Source organism: Podarcis vaucheri (genome assembly GCF_965113315.1).
Source record: "Podarcis vaucheri genome assembly, chromosome: 5".
NCBI classification, from domain to species: Eukaryota; Metazoa; Chordata; class Lepidosauria; order Squamata; family Lacertidae; genus Podarcis; species Podarcis vaucheri.
Window position 1 is genome coordinate 83,176,326 of NC_138763.1, and position 14,762 is coordinate 83,191,087.

A 14,762-nucleotide genomic window follows, 5' to 3' on the forward strand; every position below is an offset into this window, starting at 1 on the left:
CAAGGAGGGGAATTAGAATCCACAGCTGCACCACTTCACTTCCATAATCCAGCAAAGGACCTACCCCAAGGCCACCTATATTTTGGTAATCTTACATTTCCTTATGCAATAAACAAAAAAGTAGCATTTGTTCTTAGAAAGGCCATTCTGGGTATTATTATTTTTAATTCCTTCCCCTAATACATTAAAACTATTATAGCCTCGAAGTGACAAAGAAATATTTAATTTTCTGTACAACTAATTTAAAGTCATCCCCACCAATTAAAATAACCCCTATTGAATAACTCTCTGAAGTCTGAGTTGTGTCATCAAGCAATTAAACTGATTAAAACTTGCAGTCCTCCTTAGAAGCATTAAATATGTTTTCTGGAGGTGTCAATGCGGGACATATTGGTGGGGAGATGTCTGTTTAAAAAAAAGTTCAGTGATATTTAAAAGGTGGAAAAAACAGCAAAGGTTCTTGTGGAACCTTATAGACTAAGAGTGCACTTTATTGATTCATGGAGAGTTTCTAGACCTAGATCTGCTTTTCTGTAATAATGCCAGGGAATGAGCCCAAGAAACATTTGTTCAACCTCTTCTTCAAGGCAGCCTTTTAGACTCTTGAAAACTGCTATTATGGCTCCCCTTAAATTTCCTCTCTCTATATTAAACACACCCAGACACACCAAGCAATTTTTCTCATGAGTTCCAACCCTTTAATCATTGCTGTTGCATTGGTCAAATTTCTCTTCGATTTCTTGCTCTTCTTAAAACATAAATGGTCATGCAGCTTTATTTGCTCTAGCTTTGAAGCTTGTTTTTGTCTTTGTTTTTTAGACTGTTCCATGTGCACTTTTCTTTCCTGCTTCTCCTGCTTCCTTTGTTCTCTCTTCAGCCCCTCTTACTTTTTATTATTATTACTGAGATATTTAATTGCCTATATTTGATTTGCCCCATCTAGTAAACTTTAGTAACATTTCAGCACGTCACAGATAAAAATAGGGACCTTTTGGTTTACTGTACCGTCCTTATTCTCTGCCTGATCCTAGTAATAGGATATTTCTAGATAATACCGAAGCATTCCTGCATCATCATCACCATCACCATCATCATCATCATCATCATCATCACCATAATTTATTTATATGCCACCCATCTGACTGGATTGCCCCAGCCACTCTGCGAAACATCCAATAAACTAAAACACAGTTAAGACATCAAACATTAAAAACTTCCTGAAACAAGGCTGCCTTCAGATGTCTTCTAAATATCAGATAATTGTTTATCTGTTTAACATCTGCTGGGAGGGTGTTCCACAGGGCAGGCGCCACTACCGAGAAGGCCCTCTGCCTGGCTCCCTGTTACCTCACTTCACACAATGAGGGAACCACAGAAGGCCCTCGGAGCAGGATTTCAGTGTCTGGACTGAATGATCAGGCTTGTGGCTGGAGAGCAAAGCATTACCTTCTCCCCACACCTTTTTATCAATGTGTTTAGTGTCACATCCTGCTAAGGCTATCGTCCTGCACACTTACATAGAAATATGGAGGACAGCAAGGCGGTAATCCAGGTGTACATACCAGGAAATAAAAATGTAAGTGGAGTAAGATGCGGGTCATTCAATTTTATTGAACATGCATAAAAGAGATCTTTCCTGTATCAGGAAAAGGATATGATATTCATAAGGCTAGTCCTGTATCTGCTAAATCTTTATTGATAAACTAATCCTACCATATCATGTGGGCTGTGTTCTGGGAAGCTCTTGCTCAAAGTTTGATGTTAGTCTTCTCATAGATCCTAAGATATCTGAAATTTATCTTTATTGAGATAAAACCAGGTATATATTGATATAAATAGAATAGGATGCTTAATGTGTAGGGGATGAACTGTAAAAGTGGGTGGGTATTAGTACATTTACTGCTAAAAGCACCGTATTAGTCCCTGGTTTAAACAACAGTCAACAAAAACTAATAATAAAAAGGAGAAGATGGAGATCACATCTGTTCTGATCTTGAGAAACGGTATATATTCTGAACTAGCCACAATCCATACCTATCCTGTATCCACTGTGTAATGTCTTATGAAGCACTGGATTTTGATGCATTTGCCCCTTACTAGCTTTAATCTGAATTGAGAAAAAGAGTTGTATTTCAAGCCAATTAGGTGTGCACAGCCTAGATCTGGTCATTCTAGTGGTGTCATACATCCTGCAGAGCCTGTTATTTTTACTGCCTGATTGTCTTTTGTGCCTGGAGAAGGCTCTAAGGTTTGGAAAGAGAGAGAGAGAGAGAGAGAGAGAGAGAGAGAGAGAGAGAGAGAGCTGTTGTACGTTCCAACTAAGATGTTCCGGTTTCAAGTCCTAGAGTCCCCGACACGCCTACTTAGCCACAAAGGGAAAGGATTAGCACGCAAGTTTTGTTTCGCTTTGCAAGTCCAGAGCTCCTCCGGTTAACCACAAGTTGCAGCATGTGATCCCACGTAGTGGAAACCTGTGGGTGTCATGGTTTCCTCCCATGCATTGCCCATGCTGCAATACATTCTCAGCAGTATAAATAAACAAAACCATAACGATGGCACCTAAATGGTACTGTGGCCTAATAACAGCTAAAAGGAACAGACATGAAATTAAAAACACAAATGTCTCCTTTGAATTTATTAAGACACTTTCTGTGAGGTAGATACACATACTTATAAGTCCCAATTTAATTTGTACTTATATCCCTTTGAGGTATGTTGGTGAAGTTTAAACACAGAAAACATATTTGTGACTACAAATTTAAACTAGTTTCCAACGTGGTTGGTGCCCAACCAAGGTAACCTGGGAAATGTGGTACTATGAAGGGGCACAAAAGAAAAGGACTTCACCCCCAGCGCCAAAACTAGCATTGCTAGTTGCTGGGGGCAAACCATGCCAATTAAACCCATTTTAAAGCAGTATCAAAGTGGTTTAAATTTATGGTGCAAAAGACCCTAAACAGAAAAAAATGCTGCTGCTATTGTAACGCTATCCTTTCAATTATGTGCTTGATTAGTACATGATTGTAAACATTTTGGTGTGGGGCTTACCAATAACTGGAGACAAAATGTGTATACAAATCCAAAACACAAACCTGATTAAAAAAAATGGGAAAGCGTTTCAGATCTGTTTTTCATTTGGCTCCACAGGCCTGTTTTCAATTGGGCTCTGTTTATCAGCTGCTAGAGGCCAGACAAGAAGTTGGAGATCCATAATCTGATAGAGGAATTGTTTTTTCCTTGGGTTTTCTGTATGTTTGTTTACTTTAAAACAGACACCGAGTATCCCAAATTTGATTCTAGCAATGGCACTGTGGAAGGGTGTTTAACTCATTCCATCTCAAGTCATTTCCTCAGTGAAGAAAGCACTCCAACCTATTCCTCAAAACTGATGTTAGTCAATGAGGGGAGTATATGCACTTTTAAGATATGCTGTGTAGTAGATTCTACTATACAGAATCATATAGAAATGTAAGCAAACATAGAAACGTATGCAAACCTGAAAATTACACACAACTTTTATTATCGAACAGAATGAGAAGAAACAACAACCCAAATCGCAAATATGTGTAGAGCAAAGTTGGTTGCCAAAGCAAATATTTTAGTCAGTAAAGATAGCTGTGGGAATAGACAACCACTGATATAAAAATAGAAAAATATACACTGATTAGCAGGGGATTAGAGAATTTGCATTGAGACTGAGCAAAGAAGCCAAGCTCTCAGTTTAACCCGTTGTCCTTTGCCGTGACAAGGATATGCATTTTAACTCTGTCACGCCTTTTAGGTGCACTGAATACAAAGCCACTCATGAGTTTCAAGTTATCTAGTCTTCACCAATATGTTTACACTCTTTCCTTTTATTAATGATAACAAAGGAAGTGACTTTACCCCCCAAATTAAGGCAAGCAGCAAGTCCCCAGAGGTTGGGCAGGATTAACATGAAGCATACAAAAGCTTTGCTCTAGGGGAATCTTTGTGGAGAAAACCCCACCAATTAAAAAAACGATATTTAGAAGAAGCATATGAAAACTTCAAATTTTGCCAGCATCTTTAACAGAAAGCCAAGTGTTATTTTCTCATAGGAGCTTCTTTGTGGGCAGTAAGGGATTCACCCGAACCAACCATTTTGCACAACAGTCCAAGAGTGTGTGAGGGAGTTTCTGTTTCTCCCACAGCCTTTTCTGTCATGAAGTGACAGTGGCAATTGCACCTCCCATTGGAAATTGCCCCTCTCATATTTTACTCGTAGAGGTGTGGTGTGGTGGCACTCAAACAAGGTGCACAAAACCACTCTTATTCATCTGGCTGTAGATCAGGATTTCTATCATGACTCCTAGGGGCCAAGGCAGTTTTGGCTCCCTGAATATTTTTTGAGGGTGCTGGGCCGCCCTCAATATTCAGAGGATGTCACATGATGTCACACCAGGGGCCCCAATCCTCTGAAGAAGTTGGCGCCTCCGAATGCATAGGTGGGGAAACTGTTTTTGCAATCCCAGTTGTACAACAAAACATACACTCCGCTCCTATGGGTCTATGTACGTAAGAGTAGCCTGTTATAATGAAAAAGTAAATAATAGATATAATAAATTGGGGGGGGGGATAAGCTGAATAAAAAGGGATAGGCCATGGAAACCAGAAAAGGGCAGAGAGGGAAGTCAAGGCATTCTGAGAATCCTAAATGAAAAGGTGATTGATATGTTTAAATGGAAATGTGCTATGTAAAAATTCTTTTTTTAAAAAATAAATATATATATATTTTAAAAGTAGCCTGTTGGTTCAGGCAAGTGTGCCATCTAGTCATGACTCCAGTTCCCAGAAAGGTTCCGGCTCCCACCGAACACACAGAGACAAAGGCTCTTACTCAGAAGGAAGGAAGAAAATTTTGTGCAGGCAAGGAGTGATACAGGCTCAGCAACAGAGACATTGCTCAGGAGACACAATTCAGGAGTTCAAGGACTGGACAGAAGTGACAAAGGTGTCCCAACAGGTTCCCCCACCCTTCCCACTAAGCTTTTAAAAACAATGCATGGCGTCTTTCCACCTAGTGGGAATATCGGGGTGGCAAGTGCACACTCTGTCAGCGGTAATGGGTCTGCTCTGAATTTGCAGAGGTGGTGGCCTGGTTCTAGATGACAAGACTGTACCCTCCTGCTCAGACTCCTATTCGATCACTACCACCTTCTCTTCAACCTCCCCTCCCTCCAAGCCCTCCCCAGCCTCCACTGAGGATTGCCGCTCAGCCGGAAAGACAGAGGGGAGAGCTGACATCCCTTCTCCCCCTTACAAACTGACTCCAGCCAAGATTCACCCAATGAAGTCCTCCATTTCCTCCTCCTCCATCAGAGCCTGCCAACCCAATCCAAATCCTGACAGTGCTGCAGTGCTCATAATTCACAAAACATGGTACAATATAATGCAGAAATCAAATACAATTTCTATACACACTGGCTCTCAAGAAGGAATTTTTGTGGAAAGTGTTACGTCAGGATAGAAAAAAAAACCAACACATTGATTTTGCGAAAGAAAATCACTAATCATTTCGTGCAGTAAGGATTTGTGATGTCAGGGAAGCTGCTGGCAATGCTGACATCACAAAGGCTGAGTGACTGTGATGTCACAGTCGGGGTAGCTCAGGGAACAGAATAGGCAGCAGGATGGCAGGACCCTGAGGAAAGAGTGGAGTGGAAGGAAATCTGATAAGGAAAGGGAGAAAAGGAGGTGAGACTGAAGGAAGGATGGGACCTGGAAAAGGAAACAGTGGAATGTGGCTAAGAGAAGCTGGCAGATAGGAGAGGCTATGCAGAGGAGTTTGATAGTGGTGGTTGTGATTGATAAAGTACAGGGGCCACCTGAAACATCTGCTGTGGCTTATAGCACTTTTCCTGAGTATTCACATTTCACATACTTCAGTTGTCAGTGTGACAGCCCTCTATTACTATCTTCATATTGCAGAGGAAGAGGTGGCCTACAGCCATCTAGTGAGTTCTTAGCCAAGGTGGTAATTTGAAGCAGGGACTTCCCAAAACAGGCTTTGAGCAGCTGCATTACACCGGAACGCCTCAAGCTGCAGTTGGGAAGCACGTTGCTTAGAGATATTGACTGCAAAATCTACATGGTGGTTTTTTCCTCCCCCCACTTGAAACTTGCCGTGTCTATTTCTCCATGGAACCCATGCAGCCCTTTGAAAGAAAGGGCTTGGAAATTTGCCCGCAAGAGGGTGGTGCTGCCAACTGATTGTAACATGGGAAGCTGCCTGCCTTATACGGTGTCATATCATTTGTCTGTCCAGTTCAGGACTGTCTGCATGAGGTATGGGGAGCCTGCAGCCTTCCAGGTATACCGTATTTTTTGCTCCATAGGGCGCACCAGACCATAGGACGCACCTAGTTTTTAGGGGGGGAAATAAAGAAAAAAAATTCCGCTCACTGTCTTGGCTTTGTTTTTATCCACGGGGCTGGGGCGGGGGAAGCCAGAGCTTCCCCCGACCCCAGCCCCCAAAACAGGTCCAGGAGCGGCGGCAAGATTGCGCACAACCTCGCCGCTGCTCCCGGAGCTTGTGGGGCTGGGGGCAGGGGGAGCCTGAGCTTCCCCCGACCGCAGCCCCCAGAGCAGGCTGCTATCTGCAAGCCTTCGGAGCCCGGCGGGAACTCCCGCCGGGCTCCGAAAGCTTGCGGATAGCTGCCCGAAGCCCGGGGAGCACAGCAGATAGCTGCAGGCTTCCCCTGCACTCCTTTGGGCTGCAGTCTGCTATCCACTAGCCTTCAGAGCCCAGCGGGAACTCCCGCCATGCTCCGAAGGCTTGCGGATAGCTTCCTGAAGCCTGGAGAGCGAGAGGGGTCGGTGTGCACCAACCCCTCTCGCTCTCCAGGCTTCAGAGAAAGCCTGCATTCGCTCCATAGGACGCACACACATTTCCCCTTCATTTTCAGAGGGAGAAAGGTGCGTCCCATGGAGCAAAAAATACGGTAATCAACAACAGTGACCATCCCCTGACTGATGACCATACTGAATTTGCAAATCAATAACAAATTCTGACTGCCTGGTCCACCAGCATCCTCATTATACTGTGTTTGCACACAGAATATGCCCAGACCCACTTGCAGTCCAATGGAAATTCCGTGTCAGGTAATCAGCAGACAAACTGATGTGGAAAGGGTTTTCCAAGGTAGGAAAGCTTTAGAACAAGGGCACGTTTGACTGTTCATTTAACACGGTGGTTTTCACAGTTTAGAGAACTGAAATTCCCTCTACTTGTTTCCCCCGTCAAGCCAAAGTTCATTTCCCTCCCCCGTTTATCCCAGCCCCTACTTGGTAATGAGATGCAGCGAGTAGGCACAAGCTGTAACACAGAAGGAAGCGCTGGCAAAGTCTTCAAGAGTGTCAGCCTCCCCCTCCAGCTCCCACCTCACCCACCTCACCCACCCACACATCACAGCCACTCATCTGACATCACGAGAAGCTGGTGTGGGTTTTGTTCCTCTGTGTAATTTCCCCTTTCTTTTTTACTTGGCGGAGCACGGCAAAAAAAGAAAAAAGGAAAGAAATTGCTAAGCAGTTAGTATCTGCGCAGAGCAAACTGCAATGCATTTGCTATGCTCCGCGGCGCTGTCTGTGACGAGATAGCGTTCTAAGTGGCAACGTGGGAACCACAAGGCTCCAGTCCCCAGGTTTCTCTGCTTCGCACATCAAAGGCTAAAGAAACATGAAATGGAACAGCAATTCCATGTGTTCCTTCGTAGTTGCACAAAGCTAAACACGGTGTGATGCAGGCCCCCCTTCCTGCCTCTAACTCTCGGAAGGATGAGAAGTATGCAGCTAATGGTAGCGGGAGAAGAAGCAAAGGGTTGTTTATTTTGCCCCAGTACTTAATTTCTAACAAGAAAGTTACTGGAGCTCATCTGCCCTGGAAGAACCTGCCTTTAAGTCCTAAGCGAGTAGGGGCAGATGACAGTAAGTCAGTGGGGAAATGTATTCACTGTGCATTCAGAAATACCTACTTCACATTTTTCTCTAGACTTAGCCCTAGTTGTTGGCACCCTTGTGTCTTGTGATACGATGGAAGAGTGCAGCTTGCGAGGTGAATTCAAACTGTCGGGGAGTTACAGTGCCTGCTGTGGCTGTAGTGATTGATACAGGAGAAACATGTTTTGTTGAAGCTGGGGCAGATGAAGGTATTTGGTTGTGCTGCTGCAGATGCACCATGGCATTTCTTCCCTCTGCATTTCTACCAGCGGTTGTTCCTCCTCTGCTCACTGCTATGGATGCACTACCTGTCTGTCTGTCTGTCTGCAGGCACTGCAGTCAGCTGCAAGGGATTCCCATACAACAGAGTTGATGTTGCTAGCTTTTATGTCACATTTGCAGACATCTTCTACTGCAGAGTTGGTCTGTCGATGGGCCTGGTACTTGAAGCCAGCTCCGCATAGAGATCCTTAGAAATCCTGCCATCTTCCATTCTGTGAACATGACTGAGCCAGCCATAGACATTTTGCTGAAACAGGAGTGTGAACGTGCTGGAAATGTTGAGAGAGCACATCTTTGTTTGAGACTCTGTCCTGCCATGTGATGCCCAAAATCTTCTTGATGCAGCACATGTGACCAAAAGAACCCCCAATTCTTGGACTGGATCAATCCTGTGGGGTTCAACTGGCTGCGTCCACACAGGATCCAATTTGATCCTACTCTGTGTTGGTCGCAACTCTCCTTTTGTGCAGCCTTTTAGCTGAGTGGGAGGCTCTGATCCTGCACAATGTTGTGCACACACATTCACAGAACATTTGCAACGGCTTTTGAAAATTCTTAGCCCCATCCCTGAATTGTTTGGGGGGATGAATCTGGGATGGGTGGGACAACACAGGGCAAATGGCCCTGATCCGGGAGCCATAGACGGGTCTTCTTCTTCCTTGGTGATCATTCGTAGCTGATTAAGATTGTCTTCCAAAAACATGGTTTTAACAGTGAGTCCATAAGCGACTGTGGAGGCCAATTCTGGACCCACACATCCGTCCACCGTGGGGACATAGGTTTCCAGGCGGGAGTTGATAATGGTGAGGGTTTGTCAAGCATGCCTTCCTCTTAGCACATTTCTCCCTTTCGTCTTGAGTTTGAGCATCTTCAAAGCCCGTTAGAGTGGTACCACAGCGTGAATCAGGGGTCTATGCACATCCCTTCTTCACAATATAATCATCCAATGAAGAATGTCCAGTGAGGGCTTACGTTTGTGTATGACCCGTCACAGAAATAATATCAGAGAGAGGGAACTTTCAAATCACTGTGCAAAGCAGGCTTTTCGGTAGAGGCAAATCAAGCATTCAGATGCAATACTCAAATGCAGATGCATTACTGTATATGATATACGTATACATATATAATAACTAGTGCAAAGCCTTTACATCTTCCAGATGTAAATTTCCAGTATTTCTTATACATGCAGGTCCCACTTTATGTAGGTCCTCACTATGTGAAAATTCGTCCCTAAACCTTGCTATATACCGTAGGTATACATGGTTGGAAATGCATTAGAAAATTCCTCATAGGAATCAATAGAAATCATCAACTCGTGAAACAAACACTTGTCTGATAAAAGATTACCAGGAAGTGCACTGTGTTCATAAAGCGGGACAGGACGGGACCTGTGTGTGTTTGTAAAATTATATACATTTCTTGTGCCCCTTCCCCCAAATGGCTTGATTAACAATTTGGTAAGAAACATACCGTATTTTTTGCACCACAACACTCACTTTTTTCCTCCTAAAAAGTAAGGGGAAATGTCTGTGTGTGTTATGGAGGGAATGCCTACGGGTGGCATGCCTACGGATTTTCCTCCTCTAGAAACTACATGCTTGTTATGGTCGGGTGCATGTTATAGAGCGAAAAATATGGTAGTTCAAATAGCTTTGTATTCATGTAAGTATCCCTTGAAAAGAGATTTTATGAAATGATTTTTAAAAGTTTAATAAGTCTGTTTCATCTTGCACCGATTAAACCATCTTCTGAATCAGAAATATACTTTATGTGAAAGCAAGTTTTGTGACTATCACGGGGACTGACTTTCTTGTTTAGGCACAAGGTATAAATATCTTTGTGGCTGCCATCTATCTATCCATTCATCCAGCAGACAATAGCAGGCTATAGGATTGAAGCTTATAGGAATCTAAATCTTTAAGAGCCTTATCCAGGCCAGCGCTTGTATGTATCACTTGGACACAGAACTGGGAGACAGGACTGTCTTTCCCCGGAGGTGCAAGGGGTGCGGGGCACCCGGGCGCCAAATTCTGGGGAGTGCCAGGCACCCGCCGCTGAAGCCGCCTAAGCTCTTAACTATCTACCTGTTATGAAATAATAAATAATTTTGATCAACTAGAAAAACAAAATACATATATACCTAGGTGTTACCAAAATGTATACCTACTGTTTCACTAAAGGACTTTCGACTTTTTGCGCGTATTTACGAAAGACGTGCGGCGACAGCAGCGGCACTTGTCATTCACAACGGCGGTGCTTGTCAGACTCAATGACTGCGCTTGTCATTCTCAATGGTGCCGTGCACGCGAAATTAACTCTTACATCAAAGTATTATGTTACGTATTGTATTGAACTTCTGTGTGGCAGCTGGGTCAGCTGCACCTTTGAATACTTATAAGTATACTTATAAGTGTGGTGGTGTTAATTTGGGGGCTAAACTAAATTTGGGGGTGCTGGGCGGATCTTTGTACCCCAGAGGCGCATATGCTAAAGACAGCACTGCTGGGAGACACAGTCCAAGGACTTGTATATCATAGAATGATGGAGTTGGCAGGGATCCCGAGGGTCATCTAGTCCAACCCCTGCAATGTATGGATCTCCATTAAAACATCCATGGCGATGGCCATCCAAGCTCTGCTTCAAAACCTCCAAGGAAAAGACTTCCAGTCACAGCTGAGGCTTGTTATCTCAGGCTTGTAAGATCTGGCTCACTTGCGGGGAACGAAAATGGCCTTCAAGCAGGAAAGTGGGAAGCATTACAGATACGAAGTTCACAAGCTACAAGTGACTGGCATAGAATTGTGCCAGCTTATGGGTTCATAAAATAAAATAAAATGCTTTATCTTGCAAAAAGTTGATTCCCCTGGCCCAAACAAGAAATGTACTTATCTATCTATCTTATTTATAGTTCCCCCTTCATTGAAAGATCCCAGGGTAGAAATACACAGCAGGGATAAAACATTATATAATAAAACCCAATTTTACAATATTCCAACTTCAGCGAAACAGGCAATGGCAGCAGACTATGGAAACAGTCAATAAATCAGCAAGCCTGAGTGAATCAAAATCCAAAAGGCATTTATACGAACTTAGCATTTATATAGTGCATTTTCCCAACATCTTTTCTTTTTCTTAATTAAAAGCAAGCACAGGGAACCTCCAGCCCTCTTGCCAAATGTAGCCTTGAGCTAGCCCATGGGACTTTCCTGGGGCCACACTCTCTCATCCTTCACCAGCCCAGCTCCCTCCTCTAGATATTTTGTCTGGCTTGAATGTCTCTGTGCTCATGCCTCTTGCTTGCCTTTGTAGAGGATGGAGAGATGTGGGGGAGGGTGCAGAAACCTTATGACTTTTATGTGGCTGCGTTGTCTCCTTCTGGTACACCCCCATAGTCCATCTGTCTTCCCCCCACCCACCCAACCAAGGCAGAAGGGAACAATTTAAGTCAGGGAAACAGAGAGAAGCAGGACAGGTTTAGCCTTTCGTGTCGTGACTCCAATCTCAACTAGGAGCCCTGTTGGCTGCTTTTAACCAATGCAAAGATGTCGAGAGATCCAATTGCAAATCTCTCCCATGCCGCCTTGCCTTGTCCTCAGAATGATTCTGTAGACTGATCAGCATTCTGAGAGAGAATGGCCTGCCCAAGGCCACTAAGCAAATTTACGTCAAAGGCAAGACTTGAGTGATCACAGTTCTGCCACAACGTTATACCAGCTCTCAGTAAGCAACGCAGAAGCATAGAGTGATGTCACATTTTTGCTTTTACTTGAATTTTGCACAACTACGGCTACAGCCTGCAAACCCCAAAGAACTCTTTGGGAATTACTTCTGACTAGATATGGGTTGGGAAGTCAACCAATTGAGAAGGATAAATGGAGCACAAGTTTTTTTGGAAAGCAGAGGTCCTGTTTGTGGTGTTGTGCCCTGGTCTTTCCCCACTGCCCCCTTTCTTCCCGGTGACTGAGAGATTAAGAAGGTGAGAAAGGGAAAAGGCCAAGTCCCACGCTTTTAGGGGAGGCAGAAGGGAGAGTCTCTGGAGTATTTTTGAAAGCATCAGTGATGATTTGCAAGCCTGGTTTGGTTTCGGTTTGGTTTGGTTTGGCTCCCAGCTGTGGGTTAAACCACAGAGCCTAGGACTTCCCAATCAGAAGGTTGGCGGTTTGAATCCCTGCGATGGGGTGAGCTCCCATTGCTCGGTCCCTGCTCCTGCCAACCTAGCAGTTTGAAAGCACACCAAAGTGCAAGTAGATAAATAGGTACTGCTCTGGTGGGAAGGTAAAAGGCATTTCCGTGTGCTGCTCTGGTTCACCAGAAGCGGCTTAGTCATGCTGGCCACATGACCCGGAAGCTGTACACCGGCTCCCTCGGCCAATAAAGCGAGATGAGCACTGCAACCCCAGAGTTGGTCACAACTGGACCTAATGGTCAGGGGTCCCTTTACCTTTACATTTCCGATCAGGGATGCGGGTGCACTGTGATCTAAACCACAGACCCAAGGGCTTGCCGATCAGAAGGCTGGCGGTTTCAATCCCCACGACGGGGTGAGCTCCCGTTGTTCGGTCCTAGCTCCTGCCCACCTAGCAGTTTGAAAGCATGTCAAAGTGCAACAAGATAAATAGGTACCGCTCCAGCGGGAAGGTAAATGGCATTTCCATGTGCTGCTCTGGTTCGCCAGAAGCGGCTTAGTCATGCTTTCCACATGACCCAGAAGCTGTATGCAGACAAATGCCGGCTCCCTCGGTCTATAGAGCGAGAGGAATGCACAACCCCAGAGTCGTCTGCGACTGGACCTAATGGTCAGGGATACCTTTACCTTTATATTTCCAATCACAATTCAAAGTGTTGGTGCTGACCTTTAAAGTCCTAAATGACCTCGGCCTAGTATACCTGATGGAGCATCTCCACCCCCATCATTCAGCCCAGACACTGAGGTCCAGCTCCGAGGGCCCACTGGCAGGCTACCATTGACGGTGTTTCCTGGAGCTTGCAAAGCATGAATTAGACTTGGGAAGACCTTGGACAGTGTTTGTACCAGCTGGTAAAGAAAGCTGAGATGGCGGAGACCTGCAAATCCATCTACACATCTCTATCTGGCAGCCTGACTGACATTGAGGCCTCTGAATTTCCTCAGGAATGGAAAAGGAGAGAGAAACATCAGCTGTGGCTTATTGCCATCCCCCCTTCGTGTGTGTGTGTGTGTGTGTGTGTGTGTGTGTGTGTGTGTGTTTCTTTCCCCTCTGTGCTGTGGGTGGTGGTTGTTTTTTTTCCATGGATGCTTGTGGGCAACAATTCATATCACTCAGGGTGAGAGGCTGGATGGTGGGGCAAAAGGTGTTAAGTTACTCAGAAGCCACAGAGAGTCTGTAGGCACAGAGTAGATCCGCTTCGTGTGAAAGGCAGAGGAGGAGGGAATGGGCTGCCCTAAGTAAAAAAACCAGGGTGGGAACCGACGCACTGGAACCATTGGTTTTTCTCATCTGTTTAAATCTCTTTGGATGTCTCGTGTTTGCTTTTACCTAGACATTTTGTTAAATTGAAATTTTAAATTCTTGTTATTGTGGTTTTGCTAGTTTACCATGTGACAGAACTGTTAAATTTGTGTTTATTGAACCTCTTTATGTGAGTTTATAATTCTTGTGTGTTGTTTTTCTCTGTTTATTTTAACACTTTGTTCCCCACTTTGGGATTGAAAATATTCAATGAAGAATGGGCTATAAATACTGCAAGTAAATAAATAAATAAATAAATAAATAAATAAATAGGTAAAATACCCTCACACCCTTTCCTCTGCATGTGGCAGGACTATGGATGAGGTAGGATCATAGAATTTTGAGTTGGAAGAGACCAAGAGGGTCATCTAGTCCAACCCCCTGCAATGCAGGAATCTTTTGCCCACTGTGGAGCTCGAACCCACGACCCTGAGATTAAGGGCCTCAGGCTCTACCGATTGAGCATCTTCCGCTTCATCCAGCCCTACTGCTCCACAGCCAGGGACTAGGATTGCTCCCTTAGCTTTATAATTTGAGAATAACAAAATGTTTATCATTGTAGTGTGTGAGGGTGTCTTGGCTACTACAAGGACTCCAAAGGAGACAAGTACGGGGCATCCCTGAATCTCAGGAGGCAATTTGCAGCCCGCTCCGCCTTTCAGGCCACAAGAAAGGCAAGTTTAACCACTACTTCAGCATCCTCAAGGGCAACTCTTTCCTCCCAGAAGTCTCAGTGGCAATTATACACTTCTATAGGGGAAAGAGGAGCAACTGAAGATATTTTAGGAGTGACAACTAAGCCTCCTTTGCACTCAGGGTCACTCTTGCGATCCAAGCCTGCTCCTATCTACTTAACTCCATCTTGAGCTTTGCTTCTTGTTCACATGAGGTGGGGAGGGAGAAAAGGAGAAGCGTATGGATGTGGCAAATAAGCTTTTATTTCTAGTAAAAGGAATATAAAGTGAATCATCATAAGATGCAGAAACCAAATTGTCTGTGTGCAGATAATGCTTTCAAGTGGTACAGCCCAAT

At 44.4% G+C, this 14,762-nt stretch overlaps 1 protein-coding gene across 2 annotated transcripts in view; it reads left to right on the plus strand.

Moving 5' to 3' along the window:
• The window catches only part of RASGEF1A (RasGEF domain family member 1A), a 240,019-nt gene that overhangs the window by 144,169 nt on the left and 81,088 nt on the right, over positions 1 to 14,762 (plus strand). The gene's annotated exons all lie outside the window — the stretch shown is intronic.